This window comes from Amyelois transitella, chromosome 30 (genome assembly GCF_032362555.1).
Source record: "Amyelois transitella isolate CPQ chromosome 30, ilAmyTran1.1, whole genome shotgun sequence".
Taxonomy (NCBI): domain Eukaryota; kingdom Metazoa; phylum Arthropoda; class Insecta; order Lepidoptera; family Pyralidae; genus Amyelois; species Amyelois transitella.
The window spans coordinates 100,135-119,745 of NC_083533.1; positions in this window are offsets into that span (position 1 = coordinate 100,135).

Consider the following 19,611-nt stretch of genomic DNA (forward strand, 5'->3'; position numbering starts at 1 on the left):
AACCACACGGCATTTATATAGGCTAATATTTTAAAATTTGACTTTTTATAAGGTTTGTTATATTATTCCGGATACTACTATGAAACCAAGCTCTAACAAGCGTCGTGTCAGATCATAATGTTTTCATTGCGTCACTGTGTTCCTTACGAGCCGAGTTACGTAAAGGCGCACCGTAACCTTGCCTTCGATTCCGGCTGTCACACTTACACAGATAGCTGTTCGGGAGCTTTTCTTAAGGAAACAGCTGGAAAGGTGACTGACACATGTCTGACTGACTGACTGACTCAATAACATAAGCGGGTTGAGTGCTTAGGTTCTAATCCAGCTGGTTTTCTCACGACATTTTCCCACACAGGTTTACATAAATAAGAAATTTTCATTAGTAGGTACATGGCTATAGTAGGATTGAACCTGTGCCTTCACACCTTATTCGGGTAATCTTAAAAATAAGTTTGTTTGTCGCCTTTTACGACATCCATGATAAAGAGATGGAGTGGTCCTATTCTTTTTTGTATTGGTGCCGGGAACCACACGGCACAAACTTGGGATTCTTTTTAGGCTATGGGTTGGCAACCTGTCACTATTTGAATCTCAATTCTATCATTAAGCCAAGCAGCTGAACGTTGCCATTCAGTATTTTCAGGACTGTTGGCTCTGTCTACCCCACTAGGGATATAGACGTGACGTGGATATAGTGACGTGATGCATGTATGTATGTATAAGTGTGTTTGTTTTCGTTTCACGCGATATGTACTGAATCATTCTTCTTGTAATTTTGCGTACATATAATTAAGAGTCTGGAGAAAGACTCGTGTACTTTTCATCCCGGTAAAACTGTCCCATTGGATTTGCGAAAAACCTGTATGCTTTTGTAGGTGGCGCTTTATTAGCTGCTCTTTGTAGGTGGCGCTAAATTAGTTGCTCTCTGTAGGTGACGCTAAATTAGTTGCTCTCTGTAGGTGGCGCTAAATTAGTTGCTCTTTGTAGGTGGCGCTAAATTAGTTGCTCTTTGTAGGTGGCGCTAAATTAGTTGCTCTCTGTAGGTGACGCTAAATTAGTTGCTCTCTGTAGGTGGCGCTAAATTAGTTGCTCTTTGTAGGTGGCGCTAAATTAGTTGCTCTTTGTAGGTGACGCTAAATTAGCTGCTCTTTGTAGGTGGCGCAAAATTTGTCGCTTTTGTAAGTGGCGCTAAATCCTCGCGGGCGAAGTTGGGGGTAAAAGCTGATAATGTAGATACCATACAAAAACCCACCAAGGTTTGTTTATAAGGTAAACAGGATACATATAAATTATTATAATTTTGTACTTGTTTTTCGCGGAGCGGAGTCGAAAAACTGAAAGGGAGGTTAACGGTCGATTCTGTCACCTCATGGTCGGTTTCCAAGAAATTACGAATCTCACATTCGAAAAATTATAGCGGGAAATAAACAAGTAGATACTAATTTCTTCCTCTTGACTTTAGTCCCGGTCGCATCCTCACCACTCTGGAGAGGAGCCCGGGATATGCCTTTACCATGGATCCTGGATTGGGTGAGTCAGGTTTTTACACGAAGCGACTCCCGTCTGACCTTCTAACCCGTATTGGATCCATGGTCACACATCCAGTTGCCTGAATGTGCAGGTTTCCTCACGATGTTTTCCCTCACCGTACTTACTTGCAATTACAACTGATGAACATAATTTTTATAATAAGTCATTGGTACATGGCCGGGGTGGGATTTGAACCTGTGCCTTTCTGCGCATCACGCATTTCAACCGGGCATCTTACCACTTCGACCACTGACGCTCTTTCTACGCATGAACGGATGATCTTGAGTTATTTCTATGCAACTACTAGCTGTGCCCGCGACTTCGTCCGCGTGGAATAGTTATTTTGGGCGTCATTGAAGCCCTCAAGGAGGAATAATTTTCCCCGATTTTTTCACATTTTCCATTATTTCTGTGCTCCTAATAGTGGCAGCGCGATGATAAATAGTCTAAAGCCTTCCTCGATAAATGGTCTATTAAACACAAAAAGATTTTTTCAATGCGAACCAGTAGTTCCTGAGATCAGCGCGTTCAAACAAACAAAAAAACTCTTCAGCTTTATAGTATTATTATAGATATTATAGACTAGCGACCCGCCCCGGCTTCGCACGGGTGCAAAATTATAAATGTTATTATACATAAAACCCTTCCTCTTGAATCACTCTACCTGTTACAAAAAACCGCATCAAAATCCGTTGCGTAATTTTAAAGATTTAAGCATACAGACAAACAGACTAAAATAGCGACTTTGTTTTATACTATGTAGTGATAAACCTTATAATTTATGTATATAGAAAATGACCTGATGATAATCAAGGACAGGTTGTATTAATAGACTGATGTCGCAATGACCACCTCTCGTCAATATATTGCCAAATGTAGGTGTCGAAATGGTTAAAGAGTTTCTTCAAAAACCCGTTGTAAAAAGGAATATTCTAGAAAATCAGAAGTCTAACGATTAATGCACACATACATACATCACGCATGTTTCCCGGAGAGGTAGACAGAGACTACATCGTTCCACTTGCCGCGATCCCTGCATACTCTTTCCCTTTATCTATATCCATCAATTCTTTTCATTATAATTTGGGAGTATATGCTTAGAACCTGGCTTATAGAAAGATATAGTCTCTGCCTACCCCACCACATTCATAAGTCTCTTGCAAACTCGTCGGTTTCGGGTAATCTTGAGATCCGTGTCTTGACCTGACCTTTTTCCAGGACATACATACATATAATCTCGTCTATATCCCTTGCGGGGTAGACAGAGCCAACAGCCTTGAAAAGTCTGATAGGTCACGTTCAGCTGTTTGGCTTAATGATGGAATTGAGATTCAAATAGTGACAGGTTGCTTGCCCATCGCCTAAAAGTAGAATCCCAAGTTTATAAGCCTATCCCTTACATTTGTAATCACCTTTTTTCTCTATCTTTTTTGTAAGTTGTTTTAGTTTTAATTTGATTTAATTGTAATCTATTTTTAGAAGCTTAATCACAATAAATAGTATTATTATGTCTTTATTCCTTACGGTGTGGACAGAGCCAACAGTCTCGAAAGGCCACGTTCAGCTTGGCGGTTATACTGAATGTTTGATTAAATGTCAATATGACCTGTTGTTGTGTAAAATCGATATTTAGTTTTTAGAATCGATTGTGTACAGAACTTTATTCCATCATTGTTACTTTTTACTACCCTTATTTTGTATAATAACTAGCTGTCCCGGCGAACGTTGTTTTGTTATATGTATATAATACTAGCTGTGCCCGCGACTTCATCCGCGTGGAATAGTTATTTTGGGCATCATTGAAGCCCTCAAGGATGAATAATTTTCCTCGTTTCGTTTTTTAACATTTTCCATTACATCTTCGCTCCTAATAGTTGCAACGTGATGTTTTATAGCCTAAAGTCTTCCTCGATAAATGGTCTATTCATCACAAAAAGATTTTTTCAATTAGAACCAGTAGTTCCTGAGATAAGCGCGTTCAAACAAACAAACTCTTCACCTTTATAATATAAGTATAGATATAGATAGTATAGGTTAAATGACGATTGATCAGTAATCGACCGGTGATGAAAAATTATTCAATTACTAAAAGGGCTATTTTTTAAAAATAGGGGATGGTGATAAAAAGGTAAAAATTTAGGATTGTTTGTATTGTTATTGCGACCTAATAAAAAATAGAGAAATTACTAAAAATTAAAAAAAAATTGTTAAGGTTGGACAACCTTGATTTTGAACGCTATACTACTATCACTACACGCACCTTCAACCATTAGTCTCGTAGAGCTTTTACCTTTTAGTCGTCTTCTACGGCATAGCCTAGACATGGAGTGATATCATTGCTCCCACTGCACACTTTATCCTTTAGTCTTGTAGAGCTTTTAATCGTTTAGTCGTCTTCTACGACGCAGACAGTGGTCATATTTTCGCGACAATATAGTAACATACATACATACATATGGTCACGTTTATATCCCTTGCGGGGTAGACAGAGTCAAAATCGCCTAAAAGAAGAATTCCAAGTTTGTAAGCCTATCCCTTAATCGCCTTTACAACATCCATGGGAAAGAGATGGAGTGGTCCTATTCTTTTTTGTATTGGTGCCGGGAACCACACGGCACAGTACACAACATACTTATTATGAAATGGTTTGCAAACTTGACATGCGCCATTTCATATGCGCCAGTGACTCAGTTTTGTAATGGCCGTGTATTGGTTCGATTCCGACATTTTAATTGGTATCGTTTTGTAAATTAGTTTGCGATAGTTACCAATCGCCATACAGCTGAACGTGGCCATTCAGTCTTATCAAGACTGTATGACTCTGTCTACCCCACAAAATATAGACGTGACTGTGTGTGTGTATGTAACAATCACAAAGTATAATTTATCTGATTTGTTCGTGGATTTTAGTCGCTGACATAGGCGGACCCTAGGATCATTCATAAACAGCGAAAAACCTAAATCGCGCAAGCAAAGATTTCATGGATTGGAGCATAAATACAACCTCCGACTCAACATTATATGTCGCGCGGTTCCCCAGGCATAACACCTAGCCTGGCGGAAGATCTTCCCTTTTGTGGCGGTCGAGCTGAATCATCGCTCCCGGTACAACATCATCATCCGAGGTAGTTTTGGAGTTTCCGTACGCAAGACAGACACACGGACTTCGCTATCTGTTGTGTATCTGTCTGTCACCAGGAAGCATCTCATGAACCGTGATTGTCAGATAGTTTAAATTTACGAGTACATAGGCTTACACGGGTGCATTTCAGTTCTTATTGCTGCTGATACTCGAAAACACTACTTGCTTGTAAACTAGAATTACTTCCAGGCTGAAGACAACTTTCACTTAAATGCTTCCGAGGGATTGAACCCGCGATATCTGAGGCTCGAGATAAACTACTTACAATAGACGACAGCCGTAGGAAACAAAACCAGCATTCAAAATCATTATTCTCTCCATGCAGATTGTAAAAATATTATAAAACTAAAAATTATTTTTTTCCAGTCTGCGACGTTCAGCGAGTCGTTTTTTCTCTAGTCTTTCTTCTCTAGATTGTTCTGGCATGGCTGGAGTCTGAAATACAAGATGCATTGGTGGTTTTAAAGCATAGCATTCCTGAAATAAAAAGTAGCGTGAATTAACAATAATAAATACTTTTTAATGTATAGAATGTATAAAACATAATCATATGTATATCTAGGTATTTGTAAGAATTCATATGAATTCTGCCTAGTTTCAAGGAAAATGAGATAGGTATTTATTTCTTAACACATGAAACAAAACCAAGGGAATCAAATACTTACCTTCGTAATTTTGTCCTGGAGCGACGAGTGGCACAATCATCCCCATCGATGTTCGAAGCGCTACTAGACACCGATGCGTTGACATATGTATTCTTCTAGAACAGTCTATTAGGAATGGCGGGTAGTTTAGTCATGTGTCAGGGGAATCTATGTAAAGTCTAAAAAAACTTTCTATTATAATTATAAACTAAACTATCTTATATACACATATAGTATTTTTTTATTTTTTTTATATATATCCAAAAGTTCCTGTTAGCGATTAGAATTTTTTGTTTATTTTATTTCCGTTTATTACTTAGTGTTTTGTTGGAAAGTTGTTCGCGAAATGTGAAGCGGACGCGGCAGGGGTATCAATATTTAACGCTTTCGATTTTTTTTTTACTATTGGATGCTAAATCCTACTACTATTATAAAGGCGAAAGTTTGTATGGATGTATGGATGTTTGTTACTCTTTCACGCAAAAACTACTGAACCGATTACCATGAAATTAGGTATGTAGGTAGCTGAAGACCCAGAATAACACATAGGCTACTTTTTATACCAGAGTTCCCGCGGGATTGATAGGGTTTCCATGCGGACGAAGTCGCGGGCGGCCTCTAGTTATACATAATTACTATCGTGCCTCAATTAGATCATACATAATAGTAGCGTCAAAAAATATTTTGGTTCATGATTTTAATTCTGCGGGTAGTTTATGTCGCCGGACAGCGTAAATCGCGCCTCTCAAGATTCACCCCTAGTTGGTAAACAACACCTTTTGTTAGTTTTCTGCGAAAACTGAAGGATTTATTTTATTATAAATTGACAATCACGTGACTGTGACAAAACAAAAATCCCCAGTTCATATCAAATATTTGTACGTGGTAAATTTCACGAATCTATATTAGATTCATAATTTTTAATGTCTATAATTACTAACTAACAGGAAACATGCACAGCCAAATACACTGAAAATATTTCGGACTTGACATCATATACTGGACATGCGTACGAGTATATTGTATAAATTGAAAAAAAAAAGTGCCATGTGGTTTTCGGCATTTAGAATTCAACCACTCCATATCTTTACCATGGATGACGTTAAAGGCGACTAAAAAATAGGTTTACAAACTTGTGTCTCTCTTGTACGCAATGGGGCCAGCAAGCTATCACTATTTGAATCTGAATTCCATCATAAAGCCATACAACTGAACGTAGCCTTTCAGCCTTTTAAAGACCGCTGGTTCTATCTACCCCGTAAGGGATATAGACGTGACGTGACTATATGTATGTAGAAAAAAAGTTTTCTGATATGGTAAGAAAAACATAGCGTGTGCCAGCTGATTCTCTTGCCGTGCAGATTGTGTGGTTAACAGGAGTAATTAGATAACTTCTCCCTCTTTCCATCTCCGAAGGTTAGAGAGGGAGGTATGATAACTGGAGTATGGAGTTAGCTAATCACGTGCCAGCCACTGGGACAACCACGCGATGATGTGATGAAATCCAAATATTATGGCGAAGTAGGAACTGGCCGAGTGAAAGTGGCCGCGCTTCAATGGGCGCTGGTGACGGCGCGGCGCGGAGAAATGTCGATATCGATGTTTCTATGGTGTGCTTGTAGAATTTTGGAGAACTTTGAGATGATACATACATATATAAAATCAGGCCTCTTTCCCGGAAGGAAAAAAACAAAGGAATTTACAGACTAATATTTGTGTTAGGCTGTCACAATATCTTGTTTCACGATATGAGTGAACAATTTGATAAAAAATACATAAATAAATAAATATAGATATAAATACAAATTACACAGATTGAGTTAGCCTCGAAGTAAGTTCGAGACTTGTGTTACGAGATACTAACTCAACGATACTATATTTGATAATAAATACTTACATAGATAAACATGGTTTTAATTACCATTCACGAGAGGTCTTACTCTAATTCTATTGATCGAGACTTAGTTGAACAAAAATCTTATAATAAATTGAATAATATCTTTAAATTTTCACAGGAAAGATTCATCGCAAAAAATATACGATGGAAAATATCGACAAAAATCATCGACAATGGCGCACCACTATCACGAGACCGGTTTTTAAGTTACGCATGAAAATGTAGTCAGTTACATCACTGTAACACTTAGCATTCAATATTTTATGCTATTGACTTAATAAAGATTAGGAAAGAGTGATTTTGGTGACCCTAGCAGTTCACCTGGGCCGCACCAAAGATTCAAAATCCAAAACTTTTCATTCATTTTTATGAGACACTCCAATATCTTTACTAATATTATAAAGTAATTATAAAAAAAAACTTTTAAAACAAGCTTTTATTTAAGTGCCCTAAAGAGATCAAAATAAAATTTTTATTCACATTAACCACATTCACTTATGAATTACAGAATTGAAATTATAATAAAAGCACGTCATGAATTGTCATGATTAACATGCATTGTCATCGGTTCTGGACCAGCATGCAAAATTTCAGCTAAATCGGATACCAGGAAGTGGGTCAAATTAAACTTGAAAGATTTGTTAACATACAAATCAAACTAAATAAAAGCTTTTAATAATGAAGCTGAAGAGTTTGTTTGTTTGAACGCGCTTATCTCAGGAACTACGGATTCGAATTGAAAAATTATTTTTGTGTTGAATAGACCATTTATCGAAGAAGGCTTTAGGCTATATAACATCACGCTGCAACTATAGGAGCGAAGGAATAATGGAAAATGTGAAAAAAACGGAGTAAATTATTCATCCTTGAGGGCTTCAATGATACCCAAAATAACTATTCCACGCGGTCGATGTCGCGGGCACAGCTAGTCACTTTACAATTGCCATATCTTTTGGCGTCACAACATTGGTTGACGTCAAATAAACTACTTAAAACTAGGATTACTAACTTAGGATTCCTCTTTTAGGCGATGGGCTAGCAACCTGTCACTATTTGAATCTCGGTTCTATCATTAAGCCAAATAGCTGAACGTGGCCATTCAGTCTTTTCAAGACTGTTGGCTCTGTCTACCCCGCAGGGGATATAGACGTGATCATATGTATGTATGTATGTATGTAAAACTAAGTTCACCGCCGCTTCCAAAGCGTCAGTGCAGAAGAAGCGGTAACAAACTGCACTGCAGCATTTTCGTCGACACCCTCACAATCATCCAAAATAATAGAAATGTGGACGAAATAATACATTGCTGTGATTAATTAACCTTTACGAAATTTTAATATTAAAAATTAATATTTTTTATAATAGATTAGATTATTAAGCACCTTTTCGGGTATGCAAAGATTTCCATATACTTACATATATGTAGGTCTCCTTCTTGGTCGTGTTTTTCATAACGACTTCGTGTTTGTCCTGCTACTAGCAGTATAGGTAGCTAAAAGTTTTGACAAAAAATTGCCGTGTGGTTCCCGGCACCGGGATATCGTAAAAGGCGATTATGGGATAGGCTTATAAACTTGGGATTCTTCTTTTAGTCGATGGGCTAGCAACCTGTCACAATTTGAAAATCGATTTTATCATTACCAGCTGAACGTGACTTATCAGTCTTTTAATATTGCTGGCTCTGCCTACGAGATTTGTATTGAAGAGGATTATTAAATTTTCATTCAAGTTGTTGCTGCAGTGTAGTTTGTTCCGCCGCTTCTTCTACACATGCGCTTTGGAAGCGGTAGTAGTTATAATTAGATCTAAGTGATGTGACGTCAATAAGTGATACCTTGTATCCAATTTTGAAAATAAATCTATTCTATTCGAAAAGCGTGGTTAATTACTTCATATCCAAGGGTAGTTTTATTTATTTATTTATGTACACAAAATTATATATAGAAGCATTTATAACAGTAATACTAGTACAAAGGTGCTACTTATTTCAAAAGAAATCTCTTCCAGTAGACCCATGAGAGCATAATAGTTTTGTTGTTGGAAGAAACCTCCAACTTAGACAAACTTACAAAACTGCAACTTAGATGTGCATGGTCCTTGTACTTACAAGTTACGCCATCTAGCGTCATATAACTTGAACTAAAACGTTGATGGCTGCTGCAGAACAGCAGCCAAAAGTAGCCAATCAATGATACTCATTTTAGTGAGAATGAAGGGATGAAAACTTGTATGTTAGTTAGTTCGGCTACAAGCGGATAGATGGCTCTTGTCTCGTTTACCCAACTGCGTGAAAGAGAGTTATGACTTTTAGATGAATATATTGTTCTCTTTCTCTTTGTAAAAACCAAAAGAAAATCACCATATAAGACAATATTTTTTTACCGGCACTTTAAAATAGAATCATTCTATATCTTTCCTACTGATGTCGTAAAAGGCTTCCAAAAGTATAGGATTGAGATTTAAATTGTGACAGATTGTTAGCCCATCATCTAAAAGAAGAATCCCAAATTAAAAGCCTATCCCTTAATCGCCTTTTACGACATCCATGAGAACGAGATGAAGTGATTGTTCTTTCAGTGTTAATTCTCTTTTTTATTTGTACCTGGAACCACACGGCACACACACACAGGAACCTAAGTCATTTCCCATGATGTTTTCCCTCAAAGTAAGAGTTAGCGATCAAAATTATATAATACTAGAGGCTAATAAAATAATAAAAAATATAATAAGTCGTGTTCAAATACAGTTTAATCTACGGAGAAAAATAAATATCAAATGGAAAAACCCTGGGTATGCCAGCTTCTTCACTTCCTATGCAGAATGTAAACTCAAACTTGTAAAATACTAGAGGCCGCCCGCGACTTCGTCCGCATGAAAGCCCTATTAATCCCGCGGGAACTCCAGGATAAAAAGTCTATATGTTATTCTGGATCTTCAGCTTCCTACATACCAAATTTCATCGTAATCGGTTCAGTAATTTTTTCGTGACAGAGTAACAAACATCCATACTGACATACTCACAAACTTTCGCATTTATAATATTACTCGTAGTAGGATAAACATAATTGAAACAGCTTTAGTAGGATTTGAACCAGTGCCACCCTGTGCACGGCTATTTGTTCGGCCATCTTAACCCTTCGACTTCTCATCTGACGTCACAGAATTTAACAAAGCATTATGTAATATTATGTTTTAAGATTATTAATTTTCAAAATGTTAAGGTTTTAGTTACCTTGACATTTTGAAACAAATATCATTATGATTGAACTATTCATTCAACTAGTTGATAATTTAGTACGATGACTGAGGTTGAAACCGATGCTCTTACGGTGAGGGAAAACATCATGAGGAAACCTGCACATTCAGACAACTGGATGTGTAACCATGATCGATCCAATACGGGTTAGGTTCCCCTGCAAAGGTGGACGGATGTCGCTTCGCGTACAAATCTGACTCATCCAATCCAGGGTCCATGGTCAAAGGCATCCCCCGGGCTCCTCTCCAGAGTGGTGAGGATGCAACCAGGACTAAATCCAGAAGGAAGATGGATAACTTCCAGGACGATCATCTACGTATACATACAATATACATATAATCATGTCTTTATCCCTTACAGGGTAGACAGAGCCAATAGACTGTAAAAGATTGAAATGCACTTTCTAAAACTGAGATTCAAATAGTGACAGTTTACTAGCCCATCGCCTCAATGAAGAGTCTATAAGACTTGACCTTAAAACTCAATCAATCATGTGTTATCCAACATTTTAATTCTTCGTCCGTGAAAATATGCGCTTAGTATCTAGTAGTTAATAAAGCAATTTATATACTTCGCCAGCGCCCGGCTGCGCCTGAGTCGAGTTCAATGACGAATTACGTAAACGTGTGTCCGTCAGTGCGTTGTGATTGTTTATGTTGTCATTTGTTATAACGAATTGGTTTTTTCTTACAATTCGCTAGGTTTGTCAAACTTTCTTTTAACATTTTTGCTTATTTTGGTATGAAAATCAAACTTACATATATAAAAGAGTTTTACCAACTGTTTATACATATTTACATACATATAATAACGTCTATATCCCTTGCGGGGTAGACAGAGCCAACAGTCATGAAAAGACTGAATGGCCACGTTTGGCTTAATGATAGAATTGAGATTCAAATAGTGACAGGTTGCTAGCCCATCGCCTAAAAAAGAATACCAAGTTTGTAAGCCTATCCCTTAGTCGCTTTTACGATATCCATGGGAAAGAGATGGAGTGGTGCTATTCTTTTTTGTATTGGTGCCGGGAACCACACGGCACTAATTAATTGCAATATTGTATCTATTTGTAACAGATAACAAGAATGCGTAATTTTCTGATTACTTTTGAATGATTTAATTACAAAACATTTCGCTGAGGCCGCACGATGGAGCTTGTTGATAAAAATCATTAATTTAATTGAGAAACATCGCGAGATTTTTTGATAGTATCAGTATAGAATAATTAAATAACTAACTCAACCCTAACTAAATATTGCCTAAGCTGAGGCTTCTTAAAATCAGAACTTCATTTTCACCACACATCGTCCGATCCTCAGTTACCCATCATCACAACGGCTGTTTTATAAATTACATACATATAATCACGTCTATATCCCTTGCGGGATAGACAGAGCCAACCTTCTTTGTAAAGATTGATAGGCCACGTTCAACTGCTTGGGTTAATGGTAGAGTTGAGATCCAAATAGACAGGTTGCTAACCCATCGCCTAAAAGAATCTCAGGTTCATAAGCATAGGATGTAAAAGGCGACTAAGGGATATCACTTGGTCGTCTATTCTTTTTTTTATTGGTGTTGGGAACCACACGGTACAAACCCTAATATTATATAAATTGATAGTAAAGTAACGTCATTTATATCTTGAAATGCAAAAACTGTTACCTATATAAATTATAAATGCATTATTTATAAGGATGGTTGTGTGTGTTTGTTACCCCTTTACGCAACAACTATTTGAACGGATTTCGTGAAACTTTTCAGTAAGATAGCCTAGACATAGATTTAACATAATAAGTTAAAATTCATGGAAATTTTAGGCCGAAGTCAACAAGAACAGCTTTTATTACATAGTTTCGAAAAGTTCATTAGTTAAGTAAAAATTTTAACTAAACTAGGCTAAAAATAATCATTATTTAATAACAATGAAAGGAAAAGCTATTTTAATCGACTATCATTACATTAACTGGGCGACATTCTTGCTGAATCATTAAATCATTAACCGTCATTGATAATGAAGATTGCGCAGTCGGCACTTTTGAAATCAAAATTTTTCTAACACTTAGGACGTAGGAGTTAAACTGAAGGACTCTGTCTTTCCCTTGCGGGGTAGACAGAGCCAACAGTCTTGAAAAGACTGAATGGCCACGTTCAGCTATTTGGCTTAATGATAGAATTGAGATTCGAATAGTGACAGGTTGCTAGCCCATCGCCTAAAAAAGAATCCCAAGTCTGTAAGCCTATCCCTTAGTCGACTTTTACGACATCCATGGGAAAGAGATGGAGTGGTCCTATTCTTTTTTGTATTGGCGCCGGGAACCACACGGCAAATATCCAATTCACCATTGAAACAACTGTCACGCCATGATGCCGGGTCCTCCCAGCTTCATTTGTAACGTAACTTTGACATTCTACCGCCTAATTACCTACATTTTGTCGTCTTTGACTAAAATATATTGTACTAGCTGTTGCCCGTAACTCCGTTTGCGTGTTAGGCATTGAAAATACGAAGGTTAAAATTATTAAGTTTACTCAAAAAAATGTTTTACATTCTGTAATTGTGCTCACATCTGTTTACGTCTGAAATCTGCCGTGTGGTTCCCGGCACCAATAGAAAAAAAGAATAGGACCACTCCATCTCTTTCCTCCCGGATGTTGTAAAAGGCGACTAAGGGATATGCTTATAAACTTGGAATTCTTCTATTTCGGAGATTAGCGTGTACAAACAAACATACAGACGTTATTTTAAATTTCATGCTCGGTTACTATTTCTTAATCATATCTAATAAATATATTTTTTTTTGAAAACATATTCTATGTACAGACAATTTTTTTTTCCTGTTATATATATATATGTATGTAGTACTATGTATTTATTATTTCATTATTCGTGTGCTTATTTTATGTCGTTGTATTTACTTGATGGTAATAAAACAATTGATGCGTAATGAGTAACGACAACGTATTATTGAGAAAGTGACAGTGACAAGTTTAGAAATAGCAACAAACATAATAAAGTATTGGTTTTCAATCAATAATTAACATAAATTTACCGTTTTAGAGAATTCAAAGAAACTGACAACTAACACCTAAGTATTCTTTAGTGCCGTGTGGTTCCCGACATTAAAGAATATGACAACTCCATATCTTTCCATTGGAGGTTGTAAAATAAGACTAAAGAAAGGTGGATCACCTTGTTATGTGGAAAATAAAACATTAATTAAATTTTAGATAATAAGTGGGACCACAAAAAATAAACCTGGTAAAAAGCAATCATCAAGATAAAATGTGCCGTGTAAAAGGCAACAAAAGATAAAAGGAATCCACTCTATCTCTTCCCCATGGATGTCGTAAAAGGCAAGTAAGGGAAAGGCTTATAAACTTGCAGGCGATCGGCTAGCAACCTGTCACTATTTGAATCTCAACTCCATCATTAAGCCATACAGTTGAACGTGGCCTTTGGGTCTTTTCAAGATTGTTGGCTCTGATTACCCCGCAAGGGATATAGACGTGACTCAATGTACATATGTATAGAATAGACATCTAATAGTTATACCTACGGAATAAAATTGAAAACAATTTAAAAATTCATTAGTATAATTATTGCACACCCTTAAATCACAATTTGACAGGAGCGTAAGGCGACATCTGTCATAATGGCAAAACATGCGCACAGCCATTTTTAGGGGTTGGTGGGCAATTTTTTTTAAATGTATTATTATATTGTATTGTTCATATTAATGCGCCGCGTGGTTCCCGGCACCAATACAAAAAATAAAATAGGACCACTCCATCTTTTTCCCATTGATGTCGTAAAAGGCGACTAAGGGATAGGCTTACAAAATTGGGATTCTTATTTAGGCGATGGGTTTGCAGCCTGTCACTTTTTGAATCTCAATTCTATCATTAAGCTGAATAGCTGAACGTGGCCATTCAGTCTTTTCAAGACTGTTGGCTCTGTCTACCCCGCAAGGGATATAGACTTGACCATATGTATGTATGTATGTATGATGTTCATATTACCATTTTTTTGGACTAAACTTCAAGAGTACCCGAAATCGACGACCTTGCATGACGAGAGTTATGAATGTGGATGAAGCGAAAGAAGTGTGCAGGGATCGCGCCAAGTGGAAAGATGTGGTCTCTGCCTGCCCCTCCGGGAAGGAGACGTGATTTATCTATACTAATATTATAAAGCTGAAGAGTTTGTTTGTTTGAAGGCCCTAACCTCAGGAACTAAGGTTCGAATTGAAAAATTATTTTGTGTTGAATAGACCATTTATCGAGGAAGGCTTTAGGCTATATAACATAACGCTGCAACTATTAGGAGCGAAGAAATAATGGATAATGTGAAAAAAAACGGGGAAAATAATTCATCCTTGAGGACTTCAATGATGCCCGAAATAACTATTCCACGCGGACGAAATCGCGGGCCCAGCTAATGTATGTATGTACCTATATAGATTTTAAAAACATAGTTAATGGTAATTAAGAACACCTTTAGTGGTTACAATTCGTGTATAATTATAAACACGACATCTCTCAAAAATAATATATTTATGTCGTTATTTTTGCTTCCATCATTCATGCTAATCACTACATAGTATAAAACAAAGTCGCTATTTTAGTCTGTTTGTCTGTATGCTTAAATCTTTAAAATTACGCAACGGATTTTGATGCGGTTTTTTGTAACAGGTAGAGTGATACAAGAGGAAGGTATTTATGTATATTTTTTTCCGAATTTTGCACCCGTGCGAAGCCGGGGCGGGTCGCTAGTTTTTTTTAAAGAGATACTTATATAGAATTGTTACAACAATTTCTATATCGAGTGAAGACTATTGACACTTTAGTTTCAAATCGACGATTAATAGATGGCGCTAGGGAGCAATAAATTCAGCATCACATATTTAGCTTTTATTGGTCATAAGAAAACGCCCGCGTAAAACAAGAAATCACCATAATTCCCGTTCCCGCGGGAGTTTCGGGAAATCCTCCTTCAGTGCACCCCTAGACCATATAAAGAACTTACACGACAAATTTCAAGTCTCTAGAGCCAGCGGTTTGGGATATACGTTGTTATGTCAATCAGTCATTCGCTTTCTTCTCTTACATAGATATTTATTGTTCCGTGTGGTTCCCGGCGCCAATAGAAAAAAGAATAGGACCACTCCATCTCGTTTCCATGGTTGTCGTAAAAGGCGACTAAGGGATTGGCTCATAAACTTGGGATTCTTCATTTAGGCGATGGGCTAGCAACCTGTCACTATTTGGAACTCAATTCTATCATTAAGCCAAACAGCTGAACGTGGCCTTTCGGTCTTCTTTTCTCATCATGCCCTGGCCGGGATTCGAACCCGGGACCTCCTGTGTCACATACAAGCGTACTACCGCTGCGCCACAGAGATGGTCAAAGTATGATCAAGTTCAACATGGGATGCCCACGAGATTTGAACCCACGACCCGTGAACATCGTGTTAACGCGATATACATACATACATACATACATATGGTCACGTCTATATCCCTTGTGGGCTAGACAGAGCCAACAGTCTTGAAAAGACTGAATGGCCACGTTCAGCTATTTGGCTTAATGATAGATTTGAGATTCAAATAGTGACAGGTTGCTAGCCCATCGCCTAAAAAAGAATCCCAAGTTTGTAAGCCTATCCCTTAGTCGCCTTTTACGACATCCATGGGAAAGAGATGGAGTGGTCCTATTCTTTTTTTTTGTATTGGTGCCGGGAACCACACGGCACTCGATATAACGCGATATAGGTAACGGGTTTCAATCCCGCTGAGGCCGAGTATCATTAACTTTTTGCACGCAAGTAGAATAACTAGCTCCCGCCCGCGACCCCGCCCGCCTTTACTGCCCTATATACTTCTCCGTATTACATACATCCATAAAATCACGCCTCTTTCCCGGAGGGGTAGGCAGAGACTACCTCTTTCCACTTGCCACGATCTCTGCATACTTCCTTCGCTTCATCCACATTCATAACCTCTCCGTACTCCCCACTAAAATTCCATTTAGATACATTCAGTGGTTTTTACGTAGGTAAAGATAGACAAATACACTTACACATTTAATTCAAAGTCATGAGTCTAAACGATGATAAATTTTAATTGACCGATTTTGATGAAACAAACTTTATATATTTTTCTCAGTTCAGTACTCCCGGAGATATGCGTCATCATATGCACATACCTACATACAGACAGGCAGAGTAATCAAACAAAATGTTAGTACATTTATACTACAACAAAGTCCCAGGCCATAGCTAGTGAAAATAGGTATACGTTTACATTCGTATATACCCATTGCGGGGTAGACAGAGCCAACAGTATCAAGTTTGTAAACTTAGTACGCCTTTTACGAAATCTAAAGACATGGCGTGTTTTTTTTTTCAAGAGTACCGTAAACGGCACTTACATACAAATACACATATATACGTATGTGTATGTAATTATCGAAAATCCTTCCTCTTTTAACGCAAGGTAACTGACATTCTTGGACTTTCCAAAGCGGGCACCGCGTAAAAATGTAGGTACTGGTTTCTTGACGTCAGCACTGCGCATGGGCCGACGAACATACCGGTTTTAAGGGATTTAGGGCAAAATTTGATTTAAATTTAATGACACCCTATTTCTCTCTTCTCGCCACTTCAGACTCATTACAGAAAAAACTCTCTCAATGAAAGCTGAAGTGGCGGAAACGGACAGTAAACAAGTATATTCGCATACTTTATTTGTATGCAAAAATATAAAGTATTATTACCAAAAATAAAGTAGGATACGTTATTATAAAGTATGGTTGGCAACCCTATTTGGGATGTACGTTGTTATGTCAGTCAGTCATTCGCTTTCTTCTTTTACATACATATTTATTGTGCCGTGTGGTTGCCGGCACCAATAGAAAAAAGAATTGGACTACTCCATCTCTTTTCCACGGATGTCGTAAAGGGCGACTAAAGGATTGGCTTATAAACTTGGGATTCTTCTTTTAGGCGATGGGCTAGCAACCTGTCACTATTTGAATCTCAATTCTATCATTAAGCCAAACAGCTGAACGTGGCCTTTCGGTCTTCTTTTCTCATCATGCCCTGGCCGGGATTCGAACCCGGGATCTCCTGTGTCACATACAAGCGTACTACCGCTGCGCCACAGAGATTGTCAAAGTATGATCAAGTTCAACATGGGATGCCCGCGAGATTTGAACCCACGACCCGTGAACACCGTAAGGCGATATAACGGGTTTCAATCCCGCTGAGGCCGAGTATCATTAACTTTTTGCACGCATGTAGAATAACTAGCTCCCGCCCGCGACCCCGCCCGCCTTTACTACCCTATATACTTCTCCGTACTACATACATACATAAAATCACGCCTCTTTCCCGGAGGGGTAGGCAGAGACTACCTCTTTCCACTTGCCACGATCTCTGCATACTTCCTTCGCTTCATCCACATTCATAACCTCTCCGTACTCCCCACTAAAAATTCCATTTAGATAGATTCAGTGGTTTTTACGTAGGTAAAGATAGACAAACACACTTACACATTTAATTTAAAGTCATGCCTTGCGTCTAAACGATGATAACTTCTTTTAATTGACCGATTTTGATGAAACAAACTTTATATATTTTTCTCAGTTCAGTACTCCCGGAGATATGCGTCATCATATCCACATACCTACATACAGACAGGCAGAGTAAACAAACAAAATGTTAGTAAATTTATACTACAACAAAGTCCCAGGCCAAAGCTAGTGAAAATAGGTATACGTTTACATTCGTATATACCCATTGCGGGGTAGACAGAGCCAACAGTATCAAGTTTATAAACCTATATCTTAGTCGCCTTTTACGACATCTAAAGATATGTGGTGTTTTTTTTTCAAGAGTACCGTAAACGGCACTTACATACAAATACACATATATACGTATGTGTGTGTAATTATCGAAAATCCTTCCTCTTATAACGCAAGGTAACTGGCATTCTTGGACTTTCCAAAGCGGGTACCGCGTAAAAATGTAGGTACTGGTTTCTTGACGTCAGCACTGCGCATGGGCCGACGAATATACCGGTTTTAAGGGATTTAGGGCGAAATTTGATTTAAAATACATAAAATTACGTCTTTTTCTCTTACGGGGTAGACAGAGCCAACAGTCTTGAAAGGATTAAAAGAGTTCAAATATCAAATACAAATTCAAAATTTTTATTCGTTATTATGGGTAATTTCAACATCACTCAATAATTGTCACATCGTTTGGTTTGACAACATTGTTTGACGTAAAATAAATTACTTAAAACTATGTTTACTGCCGCTTCCAAAGTGTCAGTGCTGAAGAAGCGGTAACAAACTGCACTGGAGCATTTTGTTCAATAACGTCACAATTATCCAAACTTGGAATATAAATTGAATGAAATTTAAATATTACAATAACATACATACATATGGTCACGTCTATATCCCTTGCGGGGTAGACAGAGCTATAGTCTTGAAAAGACTGAATGGCCACGTTCAGGTATTTGGCTTAATGATAGAATTGAGATTAAAATAGTGACAGGTTGCTAACCAATCGCCTAAAAAAGAATCCCAAGTTTGTAAGCCTATCCCTTAGTCGCCTTTTACGAAATCCATGTGAAAGAGATGGAGTGGTCCTATTCTTTTTTTTATTGGTGTGGGACAATATTGAATCGAAGTTTTTAAACAAAGATAACCATTACGACCACTGAGACAAACAACTGAAAATTTAACATATATACATACATATAGTCACGTCTATATCCCTTACGGGGTAGACAGAGCCAATAGTCCAGAAAAGACTGAATGACCACGTTCAGCTGCTCGGCTAAATAATGGAATTGAGATCCAAATAGTGACAGGTTGCTAGCCCATCGCCTAAAAAAAGGATCGCAATTTTATAAACATATCCCTTAGTCGCCTTTTACGACGTCCATGGGAAAGAGATGGAGTGGTCTGAAAATTTAAATATACTTAAAGGTTACTTTGTTAAGTGCAAATGGCCTTAAAGTTACGTTACTATTCTCTAGCCATGACTAAGATTCGCATTAGTTTAACGACTTGATGTAACTTATAATGAACTCATAATTCTAACTGCATTTATCGGCGGTCATCCTGCGC